At 47.6% G+C, this 22,695-nt stretch overlaps 2 non-coding genes across 2 annotated transcripts; both read right to left on the reverse strand.

Moving 5' to 3' along the window:
• Positions 1 to 7,162: 7,162 nt before the first annotated feature.
• On the reverse strand, positions 7,163 to 7,235 carry Trnak-cuu (transfer RNA lysine (anticodon CUU)). Its single transcript has one exon. It is a non-coding gene; the product is annotated as a tRNA-Lys (tRNA).
• A 6,664-nt stretch (positions 7,236 to 13,899) lies between these two features.
• On the reverse strand, positions 13,900 to 13,972 carry Trnak-cuu (transfer RNA lysine (anticodon CUU)). The gene has a single exon. It is a non-coding gene; the product is annotated as a tRNA-Lys (tRNA).
• Between the last annotated feature and the right edge of the window lie 8,723 nt (positions 13,973 to 22,695).

Below are 22,695 nucleotides of genomic sequence, written 5' to 3' on the forward strand. Positions count from 1 at the left end.
CACAGTCACAAGAAACGATGTAAACACGGCTTGCGGCGCTACGACGGCACGGAAGTGAAGGCACGTCCGAACGCTGTCGCGTCTCAAGCGGAACTGATCCGTGAGGCCACTCGGTCACTGACGACCAAGTGCAACTTGTATATGAGTCATCTCGAAACGCTCACACCCCTGATAATTTGTGTTTTCGTTCTACACAGCCGCTGCCCCTTGCTCTTTCCAACTCATCCGTTACATTCAACCTCTTACGTGACCGACCAAATATAGACTGGGAAACAAGACCACACACTTTGTGCATTCGGAATCGAAGGCAGGGCGTCCCTCGCCGCGTTTGCTACGATGGCCATTTGCTACTTCTGCAGAAGCGGTGGCGACGACAACGACAATGACAACGACGACGACGACGACGGCAGCGAGAGGCTCTGACATATGTGAGAAATTCATCTATAAAATGTAATTCAGACTGCCTCGTCCCACCTTATGCTGTACCGCTTTGGCAAAGGCTTTATCTGCGCCATTCGCCTTAATCACATCTGAGAGTAATTCTTAATAAAAGGCATGTCACTAATTGTTCGTCATCACAGATACTGTTTGCTATACGGCCACGACGCGCAACTGATTTCCAAAATTCGACTTCCTCTTTTGAGGATGGAACTCACGACTCTTGGTTTACTAGACCAGTGCTCTACCACTGAGCTAAAGAGGCGCGGCTTAGCGGTACTTTTGCGTACTTCGTCCTTACGGTCGTCTGCATCATCAGACTTCAGCTGACAACACTTCATTTTACCGACTAATATTTGCAGCTATGGCGACCCATTAGTGCTTGGCTACACATCTGACACATAACCGATGTGCTCTCCGAACAACAACACTTGCATTTCAGAACATGTCTTTCACACATGTCTACAAAGTCACCTTCACCTTCAAATACAGGTTCCTATCGATAGACAGAGACGAGGGCAAAGTTTAAAGTTGCTATTTCCATTACATCACGTTAATCAGAAAAACGGTAATTTACATCTGCAGCGGAACAAAATAACGTCTGAATGTTGCTGTTGACCATTTTCTGCTTGGAGATGCTCTTGAGCTTGAAACACTCACAACAAGACCGGTGTTAACTAGCGAAATGGTCGCAGAGTGCAGTCACCGCGAGTTTTCACTGGCACTTGCACATCTAAAACAACGTCGGAAAGTAACTCGTTTGCCTTTTGAGTCACATCAAGTATGAGTGTTAATTTTGATGCCACTAGCTCTGCAGGTTGTCATGCAATTCCCTTACCTCTCAGAAATGATTATGCAATAAAAGTGAAGTACGTGACGAGTGTGACGTTAGGAAAACATTACGCAGCATGGAGAGATTCTGTATTTTTCTGTATTTTTGCTTTCTGTAAAAAATGTCACTTCAGGCTGCAATAGCATTTGTGGTGTATAATGGCGGCCATCACTTCTGGTGAGGAGTGCAATCTTCTGTCTTATCCATGTCCAATTGTGAAATTGTCCTCTGCACGTGAATCTGTGGTGAAGTGTGTCCACGAATCCACACTTAGTGCAGTGATTTGTAGCACACAGTCCTATCTGATAAAGTTTTGCATTGGTTGGTACAGTGTCGCTGACTACCTTGTACCAAGTGGAAGCCACGTTTGTTGAATGGATTTTGAGACTAAGGTTTTTCCATACAGTACGCCATATGACGTTCGGATATTTGATTTCTATGGCATTTTGTGTATCCCATTGGTGCGATGTATTTAGAATCTCCTTTGTAGTTATACTTGACTTGCACATAATGCGTGGCTTTAAGTAGCCGATCTCAATACAAAATTTCTTCATATGCGTTAGTGTGTTGTTTAGTTTGCCCACATTCACCGGGGGTTGCAGGGAACCTGGCTGGACAATTGTGAATAGTCGGGAGGTGATGTTATTTCTGTCCTTATTAATCATAAACAGGGTTCTTTTGATGTAAAGTGCAGTTGCCTTTGTAACCAAATTAGTTAGCCCTAACCCGCCCATCAGTCTTGCTTTGGTCACACTGTCCAGTCTAACTGTAAATATGTTGCCTTTCCACAGGTAGCTATTTGCAAGACGCATTACCTTTTTCACCTGTAACGTCGGTGCTGGGAATATTTGTGCTACAAAACAGGCTTTAGAAAACACGTAGGGGTTAATTAATTGAACATTTTGCAATAAATTCGCGGATCGCCAACGAAGTTCCCTTAACGCACCCTGTATTTTGTTCGCCGTGTCCCGCCAATTTACTGCAGCCATCTTCATTGGACAATTGTTCATAGTAATGCCTAGTGTTTTGTGGGAATCAACTAGTGACGCCCATTGGCTGCGTACCCTGTCAAACCCTCTTAGGTTTAAGATTTTACTCTTATGGGTGTTCACTTTTGCACCAGAGGCGCGACTATATTGACGTATCGTCTCTTCCAGAATTGTAATTTCTCCTCCGTTTCGAAGGACGACGCCCACGTCATCGGCATATGCTTTTGCTGTAAACGTGACTCCGGAGATTGTGACACCACTTAATTTGTCGCTGAGTTGCCGTAGCAAAGGTTCAAGTACAAGAACATACAAAAGCACTGATAACGGGCTCCCTTGTGGAACTCCCCTCTCTATATAAATAGTTTTCGTCGGCTGTCCGTTGACGTAAGCCTTGGCAGTTATTCCGGTCATCATCTGATGGATTACTCTAACTGCTCGATCGTCAAAAGCCAGATGTTTAAATATGAGGTCCACGTATCGGTGGCTGACATGGTCAAATGCCTTGCAGAAATCGACGAAGTATATTGCACACCTGATGTCAGTGACTGCCACGATAGAAATGAGGTCTCTGTATTCGGAGATGACCGACATGATCGTCCGGCCCGGGAAGCAGGCTTGATGGCCTTTTATTACTGTTCTGAGAAGTGGTGTGAGTCTCTCCTTAAGTGCTCGTGCAATGGTCTTGTAATCATAGTTCATCAACATTAAGGGGCGAAACTGATCAATGTTCTTTTGTCCTTTACTTTTCGGAATCAAGACTAGTTTTCCTTCCTTAAGTTCAGTTGGTAATTCTCCTCCTTGTATGGTTTCGTTTATTATATCCGTGAATGTTGACCCAATAATATGCCAAAACTTGTAATAAAATTCTTTTGGTAATCCATCTGGACCCGCCGATTTGTTGGAAGGTGACGTCTTTACGAGATGTAATATTTCGTCCTCTGCAAAGGCAGCAAGCAGACAGTTATTTTCATCAGTAGTGATCCGTTCCGTTAATAAGTGTAAAGTTTCAGGACGTTGCAGTCTCGGCAGTCTGGTCTTTAGAGTAGAGGTGAGAGAAATGCTGATGTATGGCGCGCACCATGTCATGTTGGTCGGTAATTACAGTCCCGTCTTCGAGTTTGAGGTGTTCAATAAAACTGCGTCGCCTATGAAGTTGGTGTTTGATCAGGTGAAACATTGAAGTAGTTTCTTATTGTAGTAGAGACTTCGCCTTTGATTTAAGTTTTAATCCCTCCAACTGCCGGCGTGTGATGCTTAGAAGCTTCGCTTTTATTTTTCGAATTTGCTCTAGGTGAGTAGCAGCTACATTATGTTTGTCATGTAGTTCTCGCAATACCGTATAATAAAATTCGATTGTCTTTTTGGTATCTCTAGTTTTTTTGAAAACTGTATAATTTTAAGGATTGCCGAAGTTTAGGTTTGGCAAACTTGACCCACCATTCGATTTTAGATCCGTATTTATGCACTGATTTCAAACATGCCGTCCATGTGGCTTTGATCCAGTCTTCCAGTTCGTCATCTTTGAGATGGGCAATGTTGAGCATCCACTGACTGCGGTAAAATTTAGTAGGTTGTCTTGCTAAATTGATAGTCATAGAAAACCCACAGTGATCCGAGCAGTATGTCGGGATTACTTCCACATGCAACACGTTATGAATTAGATTCTCCGACACATACTGCCTATCGATCCGACTGCATGATGTCGAAGTGAAATGCGTGAACTTGACTAGCGTAGGGAATTTGATTTCCCATGCATCTTTGTACTTCATGTTTCTAATTAAGTCATGCAGCTCCTTGCTGTAATTAAAGTGCGGCACCTGATCTTTCCTGTTAACTACACAATTGAAGTCACCACCAATTATTACAGACGCAGGATTTTTCCTCAGCAAGTAGATAAAGTCATCCTTGAAAAAATTAGCTCTCGCCGCTTTGTTGGTGTTACCGGACGGTGCATAAACATTGACAACGGTGACATCAAATATTTTACAACTAAGGCCTCTTCCTGTAACCAGTTTGTCCAACAACATCACCGGTAAACCTTCACAAGTTAAAATTGCGGTTCCTGTGTTTACGTCCGGTAGGACATTATAAAATATTTGAAAACCGGGTACGGTGGAATCAGTGAATAACACTTCTTGCAACAACACAACATCGGCCTCTGATTCATAGATAAATTGTTTTAACACTACTTTTTTCAAATCTGACGTTATCCTGTTAACGTTAATAGTTAATATTTTATAAGCTTGAATCATCTGAGAAGGTTAATTGTCAAGTAGGGATGGCAAAGTGGAGGGGGTACACAAAATTCGAGATGTACACTTCGCCCAATGTACACAATGTATTTGAGGGGAAGAAAAGTCAGCCTGAAGTCCGCCGCTTTTTCACTAAATGGCTGCACCTGTGCCCGTGTCTTTCGTTACATTTGCTATCTCATGAAAAGCAGGAACCGTGAGACTTAATATAGACACTTCCTGTAGAAGTACAACATCGGCTGCAGACCCGTTGATAAACTGTCTCTACCACCCTGTCTTCAAAGCTGTCGTGAACTTGATAATATTAAGAGAAAGAAATTTATATGCCTGGGTCGTGCCCATCGGAGGAGGGAGAAAGCTGCATTGCATTAGCGGCCCAGTCCATCGCACTGTCAGACTGCGAAGTGACAGTGCCAGGTTCGCGTCCTGATTCCGCGGCACCTCTAATCGGAGTCTTCCTTCGGGCCGCGGAGACATTTGGTTTGGGTTTAGTTTTCCGTCGTCCACTAGCCGGGAGTTCCATGGCAGAAGGCGGGGTGGGCGGATCATGACTGAAATCGGTAGCCGGAGTGCCGGCTTCCTCCACTGGAGCTAACTCGTGCGAAGACGCGGCGGCGGAAGGCAATGTGTGTTTGTTTGTATCCACATTGTCTGTTGGTAAACAGCCGTCCGGCGTCCCAGGTTGGTTGAGTTCATGAAGGGGCAGGTTGGTGTTGACAACGGGCTCCAGACCAACTGCTTCGTCGTGTGTCTGTAGAGCCGACATCGGACGGTCGTCCTCTTGTTGTGCGTCCAAGTCGTGTTGTGGCGGGACGGCCGGCGGCGTCACAACAGTCAGCTGTAAACACTGGCCGGCACTGTTGTTTACCGACGCCGCAGTGGAAGCAGCGGCGTCGGAGCCCTCATCTATGCAGTCCACGGCAACGTTTTCCTGGGAGGGAGTGTTTGCGTCCGTGACCGAGATCGGGTCGTTGACCGACAACTCTTCATCAGTTCCACTATCGTCACAGGTACGGCGCCGTTTGTTACCGACTGATAACGTTGTGCTGACAGCAAGTGGAAGCTTCTCGCTCTTCTGCGCTAATGGCGGTTAGGACTCGTTGCTAAGATCAGGTTCAACGGCCTCTGATGTACCGGGTGGCAAAGGTGTCTCCTAAAAATTCTGACGTTGGGTCATAATATCAGCTAGTGTCAATCTCTGGCGTTTTTGTAAGGTGTTTTTAAGGACGAAAATACGCCGAGGACAATCACTGCGTAGATGCCCGCTCTCGTTACAAATATAACAAGTTTCTACTTGCCCACTATAAACGACATGTGCTTTATAGCCACAGACCACGATATTCGAGGGAATATTAACTTTAATGCTCATATCAACAGAACGAACCCTACTGTAGCATTGCAATTTGTGTTGGCTAGACCATTTTTCCATTCTGATTTGCCGAATATCACCGTATTTGGCAAGAACATCTTTCAATAGGTAATGCTCAACTTCTGGTGGCAAATTGAATACTTGAACCTGTTTATATTCTACATCGGCATTGGTGATTAACACGGTACTCACCGATTGGTCGCGATGATGGAATTCCGCCTTTCCTCCAGTTTTCTGCAATATCTTCTCCAGTTGTAACGGAGTGAGAAACTTGACAAAGAAACAGTAATCCGCCATATCATAGTACGCTGTGTGAACCTGGTCAGAACTTATCCCAATTACATCGACAATTAAATCATGAATTTCCAGAGAGCTTGGTTGCACACGACGCGATGCCTTGTCAAACTCAAAACATAATGTATTCTTACGGGGTACCGATTTAGCCATAACTGTAACGATAAGCGGCCGAAACCGCTAGTAAGAGAAAAAAAAAGAATAAGAGTACACAAAAACGGAAAATAACACGAGAAAAAAACACAATCACAGTCACAAGAAACGATGTAAACACGGCTTGCGGCGCTACGACGGCACGGAAGTGAAGGCACGTCCGAACGCTGTCGCGTCTCAAGCGGAACTGATCCATTAGGCCACACGGTCACTGACGACCAAGTGCAACTTGTATATGACTCATCTCGAAACGCTCACACCCTCATGATTTGTGTTTTCGTTCTACACAGCCGCTGCCCCTTGCTCTTTCCCACCCATTCGTTACATTCAACCTCTTCTTAATGAAAGGCATGTCGCTAATTGTTCGTCGTCACAGATACTGTTTGCTATACGGCCACGACGCGCAACTGATTTTCAAAATTCGACTTCCTCCTTTGAGGATGGAACTCCCGACCCTTAGTTTACTAGACCAGTGCTCTACCATTGAGCTAAAGAGGCGAGGCCTAGCGGTACTTTTCGTACTTCGTCCTTACGGTCGTCTGGATCATCAGACTTCAGCTGACAACACTTCATATTACCGACTAATATTTGCAGCTATGGCGACCCATTACTGCTTGGCTACACATCTGACACATAACCGATGTGCTCTCCAAACAACAACACTTGCATTTCAGAACATGTCTTTCACACATGTCTACAAAATCACCTTCACCTTCAAATACAGATTCCTTGCGCCTGACAGAGACGTAGGCAAAGTTTAAAGTTGCTATTTCCATTACATCACGTTAATCATAAAAACGGTAATTTACATCTGCAGTGGAACAAAATTCCGTTCCGCCCAGCGTGGGGTTCGAACACACGACCCTGAGATTAAGAGTCTCACGCTCTACCGACTGAGCTAGCAAGGCTGCTTCGGTGAATACCTGCCGGGTAGCACGTCACACAGTACTCGTTTGGGTTGGGTGGTCCCATACAGAATCTCTCCATGCTGCGTAATGTTTTCCTAACGTCACACACGTCACGTACTTCACTTTTATTTCATAATCATTTCTGAGAGGTAAAGGAACTGCATGACAACCTGCAGAGCTAGTGGCGTCAAAATTAACACTCGTACTTGATGTGACTCAAAAGGCGAACGAGTTACTTTCCGACGTTGTTTTAGATGTGCAAGTGCCAGTGAAAACTCGCGGTGACGGCACTCTGCCGACCATTTCGTTAGTTAACACCGGTCTTGTTGTGTGTGTTTCAAGCTCAAGAACATCTCCAAGCAGAAAATGGTCAACAGCAACATTCAGACGGTTTCGTACTGCTCAATTGCTACATTAAAACGCTATGTTTCTTTTTCAGAACTGATAAAACATGAGCGTGACAACATTCGAACCTGTAATCTTCAGATCCTAAGTCCGACGCCTTATCCATTTTTTTTATTTTTTTTTTTTTGTAGAAAATCTCAGACCTAGCCGCGAATCGAACCCGGGTCCGTAGGAGGGCAATTCGTCACTCTGACCACTCAGCTACTTTTTTTTTTCTACAGTCGCACGGCTCCGGACTGCGCGCCTTTTTTTTTTTTTTGAGAATGCATAAAAAAAACAAGGCAGCCTTGCGCAAAAAGTTGCCAATAAAGTGAACTAAAAAGGGCCATCTTGCTCGCCGCGGTCACATTGCTAGGCGGGCGGCCAGGAACGGGTGGTCGTCATTACATTGGACATCACCAGCCACCAATCGTTGGAGCGCCCGGGGCCGCTGCACACAGTCAGAGACTGTTTCTGTTACCATAGGGGAATCGTGAAAGATCACATCTACAAGTTAATGTCTTCTCACACCCGGCACACCCCAGCTGGGTGGTGGGTCCATGAATGACGAACCCAAATAGTTCCCAGAAAGGTTCCGGTAATCCTGTCTGTTCGTTAAGACCAGAAACTCGTCGATCATATAGTACCATAAATCGAGGACGTCTTTGTCTCCATCTCGGTATATGTAGTGTATCGCCATTCCTCATACCCAATTAACCGCATTCATCCGGGTCATAGGGAAATAGACAGCGTCGGGATGAAAGAGTTCTTGGGGTAAAATCGAAACGTAGGGGCGGCGGAGCAGGAAAGCCAGGATCTGGCGGATCAGTTTCCAGCACTCACGCGCGGGGCCACATTTCAGTCTATGTTCGTCCGTGTCTAACGTCGTGCAACGGGGGCACACAGGGTCGTCAATTAGGTGAATGGCATGCAGCCGTTGTCTGGTTGGAAGTATCTCGTTAACGACCACATACCACGTCGACCGCACGAAAGTAGACAGGAACGGCGCGTGGATGGCTCGCCATACCCGTGGCCAGTCGACCGTAGGGTGGCGCCGTACAATGTCGTTATCCGGAGTCCAGTGTTGGAGAGCACTATAATAAGTCTTCGCTGTCGGATTCCGTGTCTCCGATATAACCCGCAACACATAGCTATGCTCTACGAAAAACGTTCTAATATGTGACAGCGAGGGCGATAAATGTCCAACAGGTACCGGTGGGTACAGCGTACGTGGGGCCACTTCTTCAATCAGTAGGCCAGGGAGACTGGCTGTTGGTGAAAGGCAGAGTCGCCTCATGGAACAGAGATACAGTGCCAGCGCTCTGTGCTTGACGTGAGTGAGTCCAACACCGCCTTTGTCGAAGGGTAAAGTAAGCATAACAAAACGGATCTTGAAAACAGCACCATCGTTCACCACGTGTCCAAACACTGCCTGTATCCTGGAAGCCATCGTGTCCGTTATCGGCAGTACATGGGCGTAATGGTTAAGGTGAGAAGCCATGTACACATTGACGTATTGGGCGCGTTGCAAAATGTTCAATGATCTGAATTTATTGAGACGAGCCTCTAAACGGAGTCGCCGTAAGACCATACGATACGTAAAGGCCACCGTGCGTTGTATTTGTCGATGGAGTGATATCCCTAAACACTTGAGCATCGGGACCTTTGTCAGAGGTACGGCCAGACCTGCAGGCATTCCTCGTCCTACCTCCATGTAGCGTGATTTCCGAAGGTTGAGCACACTGCCTGCCACCGCCCCATACTGGTGGAGCCAGGAAAACGCCGTGTGTATTTCGTCACCAGACCGTGCTAAGAACATCACATCGTCGGCGTATGCACCACATCGAAAGGTTACGGAACGGAGGGTAAGTCCTTCTAAGCGTCGCCGTAGTCCGTGAAGAGCTGGTTCGAGGGCAACGGCGAAGAGCATGGCAGAAACAGGATAACCCTGCCGGACGGACCTGTTGACACGGACGGGGGCGGACCGACAGCCGTTGATCATAATCCTCGTGACAGCCCCATGGATCAATCGAAGCACAACAGACGTCGTCAGACGCGGGACACCGATGTGTTCCATAACAGCACGCAGGAAACCATGGTTAACGCGGTTGAAAGCATGGTCGAAGTCCAGTGCAACAAGAGCGCCTTGGAGGCGGCAAGTTTGCATGAGCGCCACCACGTCTCTATAGGTGCTTAAAGTCGTAAACACATTAGTGTCGCCCCTGAGGCAGGTTTGATCAGTGTGAATGGCCGCCATTACCGTAGGTTTGAGCCTCTCACGGAGCATGCGTGTCAACAGCTTATAGTCAGTGTTTAGCATTGTCAACGGGCGGAAATCAAGAGGGCGACGGCCTCCGCCGGGTTTGGGCACAGGGATCAAGAGACCCTCAGTAAAGTCAGATGGTACCTGAAAATCGGCGTCCAGGAGTTCACTGTATATCCTGACCCACATTGGGCCCATGAGATCAAAGAACCGCTTGTAAAATTCAAGAGGGAGGCCGTGAGGGCCAGGCGTTTTGTTGGGAGAGCCACGCAACAGAGCCTCTCGCAGTTCTTCCAAAGTCACCGCCGACAAGAGCGTAGCATCATCTTGTAGGTTCCGAGAGACTGGTAGGTCAGATAGGACTTCCCTGACCCCTACATTCATGTGGGACTCCCTCTCGTAAAGAAGTTTATATGACTGTGTGAACGCTCGGACGATATCCATTTGTGCGTCAACGCGTCGCCCATCCTTCGTCTCAACCTCGGTAATGAGCTGCCTCTTGCGTCTTCGGCGTTCTTGAATGATATGGTGGAGGGAAGGTCGTTCACCACGAACATCATCAGTCGTCCTCGCTCGCACCCGCACACCCGCAAGACGTACGGCATTGATACGAAGCAATTGTGCCTTGACGCGTTGTACTGCTGATTGTCGCTCTGGCGACGGCGGTTGTACAGCCGGTTCGCGGAGCACAGTATAGTAAAAATCAGTAGTCGCAGTATACCAGCGCGCTCGGTCGCGTCCATAGCTGACTAATGTTCGGCACAGTGCGGGTTTTGCACACCGTAACCACCATTGAAGTACAGAACGGTAGGCGGGTAAATGCCAGTGGCAATTGCTCCATGTGGACTCGACTGCGCGTCTGCAATTTATCTCATCAAGAAGGGCCACATTGAGGCGCCACGGACCCCTACTTCGGCGGACGCGCTGGCGGGGAAGGGTGAGAGTACACACATATGCGAGGTGATCCGTGAACGCTGCCGACCACATCTCAGCGTCGACAACGACCGATCGTAGGCCGCGGGTGACGTAGACTCGATCCAAACGGCTCGCGGAGTGACTAGTAAAGTAGGTGTGTGCTCGACGGTCGCCGTGTTTGATGATCCAGGTGTCCAACAAGGCCAAGTCCTGTACAAGTGCCTGGAGTGCCGGGCAGGTGGTATAGTGTGGCTCCTGGTCGGATGGGCGGAGCACACAATTAAAATCGCCGCCTACTACCAAGTGGTCGGTATTGCCCTGGAAGAGCTGGGCTATATCTTCGGCGAAAAAGGTGCGCCGTTATCTCCTTTTGCCGGTGCCTGAAGGAGCATATAAGTTCACCAGACGTACTGTACCAATCGTGAGTGCGACCCCCCGGGCCGACGGTAAATAGGAGACATCAGTGGCCATTATCCGTTCCCGCAGTAGAATCGCCGTACCTCCGCCGCCCACATCTGCAGGCATAGTGTAGGCGTCATAACCGTAGGCATCGAGACAGAGTCCTGATCGGACTTCTTGAAGGAAAACAACGTCCAGATCCGCAGCGATTAACGTATCCTTCAGCATACGGGTCTTGACATCAGATGTAATGCCATTGACGTGGATCGTGGCGAGGCGGTATGCCTGGTCCATCAAGTCTCGGGAGGTGACCATGGTATGACAGGAGGGCAGTAGTCGTGACGTGGAGCGCCGGTCTTGCGAAGTGCTAGGCAGCGACGAGAGGTGCTCATGCCGCCCTAGGCGTCTGTCGCCGGCCGCGTAGACGCTGCCATCGGCATCGGTGCATCGTCTTGGTCCTGAAACGCATCCTGAAACTCCATCTCCTGCGCCCAGTCGCCCAGGGACGTTGACACCACTGGATCTCGAGAGGCAGACGGAGGCAAGGGTGCATCCCCGGTGTCGGAGCTGCGGTGATCTCCCGTATCCCCATGTGGTCCAGACCCAGCGGTAGTGGGAGAAGACGTCGAACCGTGTGAGACGGTAGGGTCGTCTGTGTTGGCGCGGTGGAGCGGTTGCGGCACCTCGTCATCCAGCGGTGTCGCCTCGGGGTGTTCTACGTCGTCGGTTGTCTTGCGCCGCTTCTTATGACGCTTGGGTGATTTCTGCTTACGCTGCCGCGCCTCTGTTTCCGACGTAGGGCAAGGGGAGGACGCTGCATCCTGTGCTTCAACTTCCATCTCACCGTCGGCGAGCCGTTGTGACGGTGCGCCGGGGTCCGACGAAAGGACATCAGTAGCATCAGCACTGAAAGACGCTTGGGGCTCCGTGGAAGCTACTGCAGGGTCCTCCAAAGCTCGCACCAATACAGTGGGGTCGTCATATACAGCTGGCGTCTCCCGTCTCGCCGCCGCAACATACGTAATCGACAGAGAGGTCGGTGTCGACGGACGAATCTGGTCGGTCGAGGGTGTCTGCACGAGACGGCGTTGCAGGCATTCGGTACACATGTGTCCCGTCTGGCCACAACCGGAGCAGGTTCTCGGCTGACCGTCGTAAATAATTATTGCCCTGCAACCAGCGATCGTGAGATACGAAGGAATATGGCGATGCAGGTCAATACGGACTTGTCGCACCCCGTTAAGGACAGGGTAGGTGTCGAAGGTCTTCCATTTTTCGGCCGTGTGGCCGAGAACTGTTCCATAGGGTCGAAGAGCAAGGGTGACCAAATCCGCTGGAACTTCAAAAGGGAGCTCAAACACGCGCACATTTTGGATTCCCAATCCAGCACGTTCAAGTGTCACCACACCCACGTTCCCGTCTGAGTGGCAGAACCGATAATCTGCCGTCCAGCGTCTGAGAAGTTTGTCACATGCTTCGTCGTCAGTGAACTTAAGATATACGACGCTGGAGACAATAGATAAGTGGATACCGATCAGCTCGTTAGGATCAACATGTACCACATCGCGTAAAAAACGCTCTACTTCGTGGGCCTTGGGTCTAGAGTACGTAGTGTCGAACTGCAGCTTGATCGTGGCTTTCCGATACGAAAGAGCCATCGTGTGTCAGGAACGTGACGGCAATACGAAACACTAGCGCGCCGGCGAGGTAAACAACAACACATCCGGAAACGCGACATGGAGCGGCCGGGACGTACAGCACCGCTCCACAGCCAAAGGCCGACTCCCGGATCCATTAGGCCACACGGTCACTGACGACCAAGTGCAACTTGTATATGACTCATCTCGAAACGCTCACACCCCTGATGATTTGTGTTTTCGTTCTACACAGCCGCTGCCCCTTGCTCTTTCCCACCCATTCGTTACATTCAACCTCTTACGTGACGACCAAGTATAGACTGGGAAACAAGACCACACACTTTGTGCATTCGGAATCGAAGGCAGGGCGTCCCTCGCCGCATTTGTTACGATGGCCATATCCTACTTCTGCAGAAGCGGCGACGACGACGACGACGAGAGGCTCTGACATATGTGAGAAACACATCTATAAAACGTAATTCAGACTGCCTCGTCCCACCTTATGCTGTACCGCTTTGGCAAAGGCTTTATCTGCGCCATTCGCCTTAATCACATCTGAGAGTAATTCTTAATAAAAGGCATGTCGCTAATTGTTCGTCATCACAGATACTGTTTGCTATACGGCCACGACGCGCAACTGATTTCCAAAATTCGACTTCCTCCTTTGAGGATGGAACTCACGACCCTTGGTTAACTATACCAGTGCTCTACCACTGAGGTAAAGAGGCGCGGCCTACCGGTACTTTTGCGTACTTCGTCCTTACGGTCGTCTGGAACATCAAACTTCAGCTGACAACACTTAATATTACCGACTAATATTTGCAGCTATGGCGACGCACTACTGCTTGGCTACACATCTGACACGTAACCGATGTGCTCTCCAAACAACAACACTTGCATTTCAGAACATGTCTTTCACACATGTCTACAAAATCACCTTCACTTTCAAATACAGTTTCCTTGCGACTGATAGAGACGTAGGCAAAGTTTAAAGTTGCTATTTCCATTACATCACGTTAATCAGAAAAACGGTAATTTACATCTGCAGCGGAACAAGATTCAGTTCCGGCCAGCGTGGGACTCGAACCCACGACCCTGAGATTAAGAGTCTCATGCTCGACCGACTGAGCTAGCCAGTCTGCTTCGGTGAATACTTGCTGGGTAGCACGTCACACAGTACTCGTTTGGGTTGGGTGGTCCCATACAGAACCTCTCCATGCTGGCTAATGTTTTCCTAACGCCAAACTCGTCACGTACTTCACTTTTATTTCATAATCATTTCTGAGAGGTAAAGGAATTGCATGACAACCTGCAGAGCTAGTGACTCAAAAGGCTAACGAGTTACTTTCCGACGTGGTTTTAGATGTGCAAGTGCCAGTGAAAACTCGCGGTGACAACACTCTGCCGACCATTTCGCTAGTTAACTCCGGTCTTGTTGTGTGTGTTTCAAGCTCAAGAGCATCTCCAAGCAGAAAATGGTCAACAGCAACATTCAGACCGTTTCGTACTGCTCAATTGCTACATTAAAACGGTATGTTTCTTTTTCAGAACTGATAAAACACGAGCGTGACAACATTCGAACCTGTAATGTTCAGATCCGAAGTCCGACGCCTTATCCATTAGGCCACACGGTTACTGACGACCAAGTGCAACTTGTATATGACTCATCTCGAAACGCTCACACCCCTGATGATTTGTGTTTTCGTTCTACACAGCCGCTGCCCCTTGCTCTTTCCCACCCATTCGTTACATTCAACCTCTTACGTGACCGACCAAATATAGAATGGGAAACAAGACCACACACTTTGTTCATACGGAATCGAAGGCAGGGCGGCCCTCGCCGCATTTGCTACGATGGCCATATCCTACTTCTGCAGAAGCGGCGACGACGACGACGACGAGAGGCTCTGACATATGTGAGAAATACATCTACAGTCTTGGAAATGGAAAAAAGAACATATTGACACCGGTGTGTCAGACCCACCATACTTGCTCCGGACACTGCGAGAGGGCTGTACAAGCAATGATCACACGCATGGCACAGCGGACACACCAGTAACCGCGGTGTTGGCCGTCGAATGGCGCTAGCTGCGCAGCATTTGTGCACCGCCGCCGTCAGTGTCAGCCAGTTTGCCGTGGCATACGGAGCTCCATCGGACTCTTTAACACTGGTAGCATGCCGCGACAGCGTGGACGTGAACCGTATGTGCAGTTGACGGACTTTGAGCGAGGGCGTATAGTGGGCATGCGGGAGGGCGGGTGGACGTCCCGCCGAATTGCTCAACACGTGGGGCGTGAGGTCTTCACAGTACATCGATGTTGTCGCCAGTGGTCGGCGGAAGGTGCACGTGCCCGTCGACCTGTGACCGGACCGCAGCGACGCACGGATGCACGCCAAGACCTTAGGATCCTATGCTGGGCCGTAGGGGACCGCACCGCCACTTCCCAGCAAATTAGGGACACTGTTGCTCCTGGGGTATCGGCGAGGACCATTCGCAACTGTCTCCATGAAGCTGGGCTACGGTCCCGCACACCGTTAGGCCGTCTTCCACTCACGCCCCAAAATCATGCAAACCGCCGACAGTGGAGTCGCGTCAGGCGTGAATGGAGGGACGAATGGAGACGTGTCGTCTTCAGCGATGAGAGTCGCTTCTGCCTCGGTGCCAATGATGGTCGAATGCGTGTTTGGTGCCATGCAGGTGAGCGCCACATTCAGGACTGCATACGACCGAGGCACACAGGGCCAACACCCGGCATCATGGTGTGAGGAGCGATCTCCGACACTGGCCGTACACCTCTGGTGATCGTCGAGGGGACACTGAACAGTGCACGGTACATCCAAACCTTCATCGAACCCATCGTTCAACCATTCCTAGACCGGCAAGGGAACTTGATGTTCCAACAGGACAATGCACGTCCGCATGTATCCCGTGCCACCCAACGTGCTCTAGAAGGTGTAAGTCAACTACCCTGGCCAGCAAGATCTCCGGATCTGTCCCCCATTGAGCATGTTTGGGACTGGATGTGGCGTCGTCTCACGCGGTCTGCACGTCCAGCACGAACGCTGGTCCAACTGAGGCGCCAGGTGGAAATGGCACGGAAAGCCGTTCCACAGGACTACATCCAGCATCTCTACGATCGTCTCCATGGGAGAATAGCAGCCTGCATTGCTGCGAAAGGTGGATATACACTGTACTAGTGCCGACAATGTGCATACTCAGTTGCCTGTGTCTATGTGCCTGTTGTTCTGTCAGTGTGATCATGTGATGTATCTGACCCTTGGAATGTGTCAATAAAGTTTCCCCTTCCTGGGACAATGAAATCACGGTGTTCTTATTTCAATTTCCAGGAGTGTATAAAATATAATTCAGACTGCCTCGTCCCACTTTATGCTGCACTGTTTTGGCAAAGGCTTTATCTGCACCATTCGCCTTAATCACATCTGAGAGTAATTCTTAATAATTGCTATACGGCCACGACGCGCAACTGATTTCCAAAATTCGACTTCCTTCTTTGAGGATGAAACTCACGACCCTTGGTTTAGTAGACCAGTGCTCTACCACTGAGCTAAAGAGGCGCGGCCTAGCGGTACTTTTGCGTACTTCGTCCTCACAGTCGTCTGGATCATCAGACTTCAGCTGACAACACTTCATATTACCGACTAATATTTGCAGCTATGGCGACCCATTACTGCTTGGCTACACATCTGACACGTAACCGATGTGCTCTCCAAACAACAACACTTGCATTTCCGAACATGTCTTCCACACATGTCTACAAAATCACCTTCACCTTCAAATAAAGTTTCCTTGCGACTGACAGAGACGTAGCCAAAGTTTAAAGATGCTATTTCCATTACATCACGTTAATCAGAAAAACGGTAATTTACATCTGCAGCGGAACAAAATTCCGTTCCGCCCAGCGTGGTGCTCGAACCCACGACCCTGAGACTAAGAGTCTCATACTCTACCGACTCTTTTCTTTTTCTATCCCAACTTTTGTTTTGTCTCGGTTCTTGGTCTTTTGTTTTTCTTGTTCGCTCTAAAGGTCCACATAAACTTCAGTCCAGGTGTAGAGAATAATTTTACATAAAGGCAGCAAAACCAGCTACAGTATAAAAGAAATCGGCTCACACAGGCGACCTTAGCCAACACCTTCCCTTTCAAATGTCAGGCTAAGCATATTTGCAAAATCTTTACGGAGTCCTGGCAAGCGCAATCGGTTCATCAACACTCTGACAGTCCACAGATTACAACTTCCACCAGATGTGCATCGGAAACTACTACTGGTCTTCCAGGGAACGATCAAAGCGTAGACTGTTTGAGAATTACTCCCATCGAGGAAAGTGCGCATGGTGCCTGTTGTATTTAATCCCGATGCAATTTCTGTGTTTCATCAACACTCTGATAGTCCACAGATTACAGAATGCCTAGAGATGTGCATCGGAACCTACTACTGGTCTTCCTGGGAACGATCGAATCGTAGACTGTTTGAGATATTATTGCCATGGAGGAAAGGGCGCATGGTGACTGCTGTATTCAATCCCGAGGCAATTTCTGTGTTTCATCAACATTCTATTAGTCCACAGATTACAGAATGCCACCAGACGTGCATCGGAAACTACTACTGGTCTTCCAGGGAACGATCAAAGATTAGACTGTTTGAGACACTACTCCCATGGAGGAAAGTGCGCATGGTGACTGTTGTATTCAATCCCGATGCAATTTCTGTGTTTCATCAACATTCTGATAGTCCACAGATTACAGAAAGCCTCCAGATGTGCATCGGAAACTACTACTGGTCTTCCAGGGAACGATAAAAGCGTAGACTGTTAGAGACGTTACTCCCATGGAGGAAAGTGCGCATGCTAACTGTTGTATTCAATCCCGATGCACTTTCTGTGTTTCATCAACACTCTGATAGTCCACAGATTACAGAATGCATCCAGATGTGCATCGAAAACTACTACTGGTCTTCCTGGGAATGATCAAATCGTAAACTCTTTGAGACATTACTCCCATGGAGGAAAGTGTGCATGGTAACTGTTGTATTCAGTCCCGATGCAATTTCTGTGTTTCATCAACATTCTGATAGTCCACAGATTACAGAAAGCCTCCAGATGTGCACCGGAAACTACTACTGGTCTTCCAGGGAACGATAAAAGCGTAGACTGTTAGAGACGTTACTCCCATGGAGGAAAGTGCGCATGCTAACTGTTGTATTCAATCCCGATGCACTTTCTGTGTTTCATCAACACTCTGATAGTCTACAGATTACAGAATGCCACCAGATGTGCATCGGAAACTACTACTGGTCTTCCAGGGAACGATCAAAGCGTAGACTGTTTGAGACATTACTCCCGTGGAGGAAAGTGCGCATGGTGACTGTTGTATTCAATCCCGATGCAATTTCTGTGTTTCATCAACACTCTGATAGTAAACAGATTACAGAATGCCACCAGATGTGCATCGGAAACTAGTAGTGGTCTTCCAGGGAACGATCAAAGCGTATACTGTTTGAGACATACTCCAGTTTAAGAAAGTGCGCGAATGTGACTGTTGTATTCAATCCCGATGCAATTTCTGTTTCATCAACACTCTGATAGTCCACAGATTACAGAATGCCACCACATGTGTATCGGAAACTACTACTGGTCTTAAAGGGAACGATCAAATCGTAGACTCTTTGAGAATTACTCCTATGGAGGAAAGTGCGCATGGTGACTGTTGTATTCAATTCCGATGCAATTTCTGTGTTTGATCAGCACTCTGATACTCCACAGATTACAGAATGCCTCCAGATGTGCATCGGAAACTACTACTGGTCTTCCAGGGAACGATCAAAGCGTAGACTCTTTGAGACATTACTCCCATGGAGGAAAGTGCGCATGGTGACTGTTGTATTCAATCCCGATGCAATTTCTGTGTTTCATCAACACTCTGATAGTCCACAGATTACAGAATGCCTACAGATGTTAATCGGAAACTACTACTGGTCTTCCAGGGAACGATTAAAACATAAACTCTTTGAGACATTACTCCCATGGAGGAAAGTGCGCATCGTGACTGTTGTATTCAATCCTGATGCATTTTCTGTCTCTCATCAACACTCTGATAGTCCACAGATTACAGAATGCCACCAGAAGTGCATCGGAACCTACTACTGGTCTTCCTGGGAATGGTCGTTTCGTAAACTGTTTGAGACTTTATTGCCATGGAGGAAAGTGCTCACGGTGACTGCTGTATTCAAACCGGAGGCAATTTCTGTGTTTCATCAACACTCTGATAGTCCACAAATTACAGAATGCCACTAGACGTTCATCGGAAACTACTATTGGTCTTCCAGTGAACGATGAAAGATTAGACTGTTTGAGACATTACTCCCGTGGAGGAAAGTGCGCATGGTGACTGTTGTATTCAATCCCGATGCAATTTCTGTGTTTCATCAACACTCTGATATTCCACAGATTACAGAATGCCTCCAGATGTGCATCGGAAACTTCTACTGGTCTTCCAGGGAACGATCAAAGCGTAGACAGTTTGAGACATTACTCCCATGGAGGAAAGTGCGCATGGTGTCTGTTGTATTCAATCCTGATGCAATTTCTGTGTTTCATCAAAACTCTGATAGTACACACATTACAGAATGTCCCCAGATGTGCATCTGAAACTACTACTGGTCTTCCAGGGAACGATCAAAGCGTAAACACTTTGAGACATTTCTCCCATGGAGGTAAGTGCGCATGGTGACTGTTGTATTCAATTCCAATGAAATTTCTGTGTTTCATCAACATTCTGATAGTCCACAGATTACGGAAAGCCTCCAGATGTGCATCGGAAACTACAACTGCTCTTCCAGGGAACGATCAAAGCGTACACTTTTTGGGATATTACTCCCATGGAGGAAAGTGCGCATGGTGACTGTTGTATTCAATCCCGATGCAATTTCTGTGTTTCATCAACACTCTGATAGTCCACAGATTACAGAATGCCTCCAGATGTGCTTCGGAAACTACTACTGGTCTTCCAGGGAACGATCAAAGCGTAGACTGTTTAGACATTTCTTTTATGGAGGAATGTGCGCATGGTGACTGTTGTATTCAATCCCGATGCTATTTCTGTGTCTCATCAACACTCTGATAGTCCACAGATTACAGAATGCCTCCAGATGTGCATCGGAAACTACTACAGGTCTTCCAGGGAACGATCAATGCGTAGACTCTTTGAGACATTACTCCCATGGAGGAAAGTGCGCATGGTGACTGTTGTATTCAATCCCGATGCAATTTCTGTGTTTCATCAACACTCTGATAGTCCACAGATTATAGAATGCCTCCAGATGTGCATCGGAAACTACTACTGGTCTTCCAGGGAACGATCAAAGCATAGACTGTTTGGGACATTACTCCCATGGAGGAAAGTGCGCGTGGTGACCGTTGTATTCAATCCCGATGCAATTTCTGTGTTTCATCAACACTCTGATACTCCACATATTACAGAATGCCTCCAGATGTGCATCGGAAACTACTACTGGTCTTCCAGAGAACGATCAAAGCGTCAACTGTTTGAGGCATTACTCCGATGGAGGAAAGTGCACATGGTGACTGTTGTATTCAATCCCGATGCAATTTCTGTGTTTCATCAACACTCTGGTAGTCCACAGATTACTGAATGCCCCCAGATGTTCATCGGAAACAACTACTGGTCTTCCAGGGAACGATCAAAGCGTCAACTGTTTGAGGCATTACTCCGATGGAGGAAAGTGCACATGGTGACTGTTGTATTCAATCCCGATGCAATTTCTGTGTTTCATCAACACTCTGGTAGTCCACAGATTACTGAATGCCCCCAGATGTTCATCGGAAACATCTACTGGTCTTCCAGGGAACGATCAAAGGGTAAACTGTTTAAGACATTACTCTTATGGAGGAAAGTGCACTTGGTGACTGTTGTATTCAATCACGATGCAATTTCTGTGTTTCATCAACACTCTGATAGTCCACAGATTACAGAATGACACCAGATGTGCATCGGAAACTACTACTGGTCTTCCAGGGAACGATCAAAGCGTAGACTCTTTGAGACATTACTCCCATTGAGGAAAGTGCGCATAGTGTCTGTTGTATTCACTCCCGATGCAATTTCCGTGTTTCATCAACACTTTGAAGGTCCACAGATTACACAATGCCTCCAGATGTGCATCAGAAACTACTACTGGTCTTCCAGGAAACGATCAAAGCGTAGACTGTTTGAGACATTACTCCCATGGAGGAAAGTGCGCATGGTGACTTTTATATTCAATCCCGAGGCAATTTCTGTGTTTCATCAACACTTTAAAGGTCCACAGATTACAGAATGCCACCAGATGTGCATCGGAATCTACTACTGGTCTTGCAGGGAACGATGAACGCGTAGACTGTTTCAGACATTGCTCCCAAGGAGGAAAGTGCGCATGGTGACTGTTGTATTCAATCCTGATGCAATTTCTGTGTTTCATCAACACTCTGATAGTCCACAGATTACAGAATACCCCCAGATGTGCAACGGAAACTATACTGGTCTTTCAGGGAGCGATTAAAGCGTAAACTGTTTGGGACATTACTCCCATGGCGGAAAATGCGCATGATGAATGTTGTATTCAATCCCGAGGCAATTTCTGTGTTCCATCAACACTTTGAAGGTCCACAGATTACAGTATGGCTCCAGATGTTCATCGGAAACTACTAATGGTCTTCCAGGGAAAGATCCAATCGTAGACTGTTAGAGACATTACTCGCATGGAGGAAAGTGCGCATGGTGACTGTTGTATTGAATCCCGATGCAATTTCTGTGTTTCATCAACACTTTGAAGGTCCACAGATTACAGAATGCCTCCAGATGTGCATCGGAAACAACTACTGGTATTGCAGGGAACGATCGAAAAGCGTAGACTGTTTGAGACATTACTCCCATGGAGGAAAGCGTGCATGGTGACTGTTGTATTCAATCCCGATGCAATTTCTGTGTTTCATCAACACTCTGATAGTCCACAGATTACAGAATGCCTAGAGATGTTAATCGGAAACTACTACTGGTCTTCCAGAGAACGATCAAAGCGTAGACTGTTTTAGACATTACTCCCATTTAGGAAAGTGCTCATGGTGACTGTTGTGTTCATCGCGATGCAATTTCTGTGTTTCATCAACACTCCGATAGTCCACAGATTAAAGAATGCGTCCAGATGTGCTTCGCAAACTACTACTGGTCTTCCAGGGAACGATCAAAGCGTAGGCTGTTTGAGACATTACTCCCATGGAGGAAAGTGCTCATGGTGACTGTTGTATTCAATCGCGACGCAATATCTGTGTTTCATCAACACTCTGATAGTCCACAGATTACAGAATGCATCCAAATGTTCATCGGAAACTACTACTGGTCTTCCAGGGAACGATCAAAGCGTAGACTCTTTGAGACATTACTTTTATGGAGAAATGTGCGCATGGTGACTGTTGCATTCAATCCCGATGCAATTTCTGTGTTTCATCAACACTCTGATTGTCCACAGATTCCAGAATGCCTCCAGATGTGCATCGGAAACTCTTACTAGTCTTCCAGGGAACGATCAAAGCGTAGACTGTTTGAGACATTACTTTTATAGAGGAATGTGCGCATGGTGACTGTTGTATTCAACCCCCAAGTAATTTCTGTGTTTCATCAACACTCTGATATTCAACAGATTACAGAATGCCTCCAGATGTGCATCGGAAACTACTATTGTCTTCCTTGGAACGATCAAAGCGTAGACTGTTAGAGACATTACTCCCATGGAGGAAAGTGGCATGGTAACTCTTGTATTCAAACCCGATGCAAATTCTGTGTTTCGT

The sequence above is a fragment of the Schistocerca gregaria genome, unplaced genomic scaffold (genome assembly GCF_023897955.1).
Source record: "Schistocerca gregaria isolate iqSchGreg1 unplaced genomic scaffold, iqSchGreg1.2 ptg000066l, whole genome shotgun sequence".
Classification (NCBI taxonomy): Eukaryota; Metazoa; Arthropoda; class Insecta; order Orthoptera; family Acrididae; genus Schistocerca; species Schistocerca gregaria.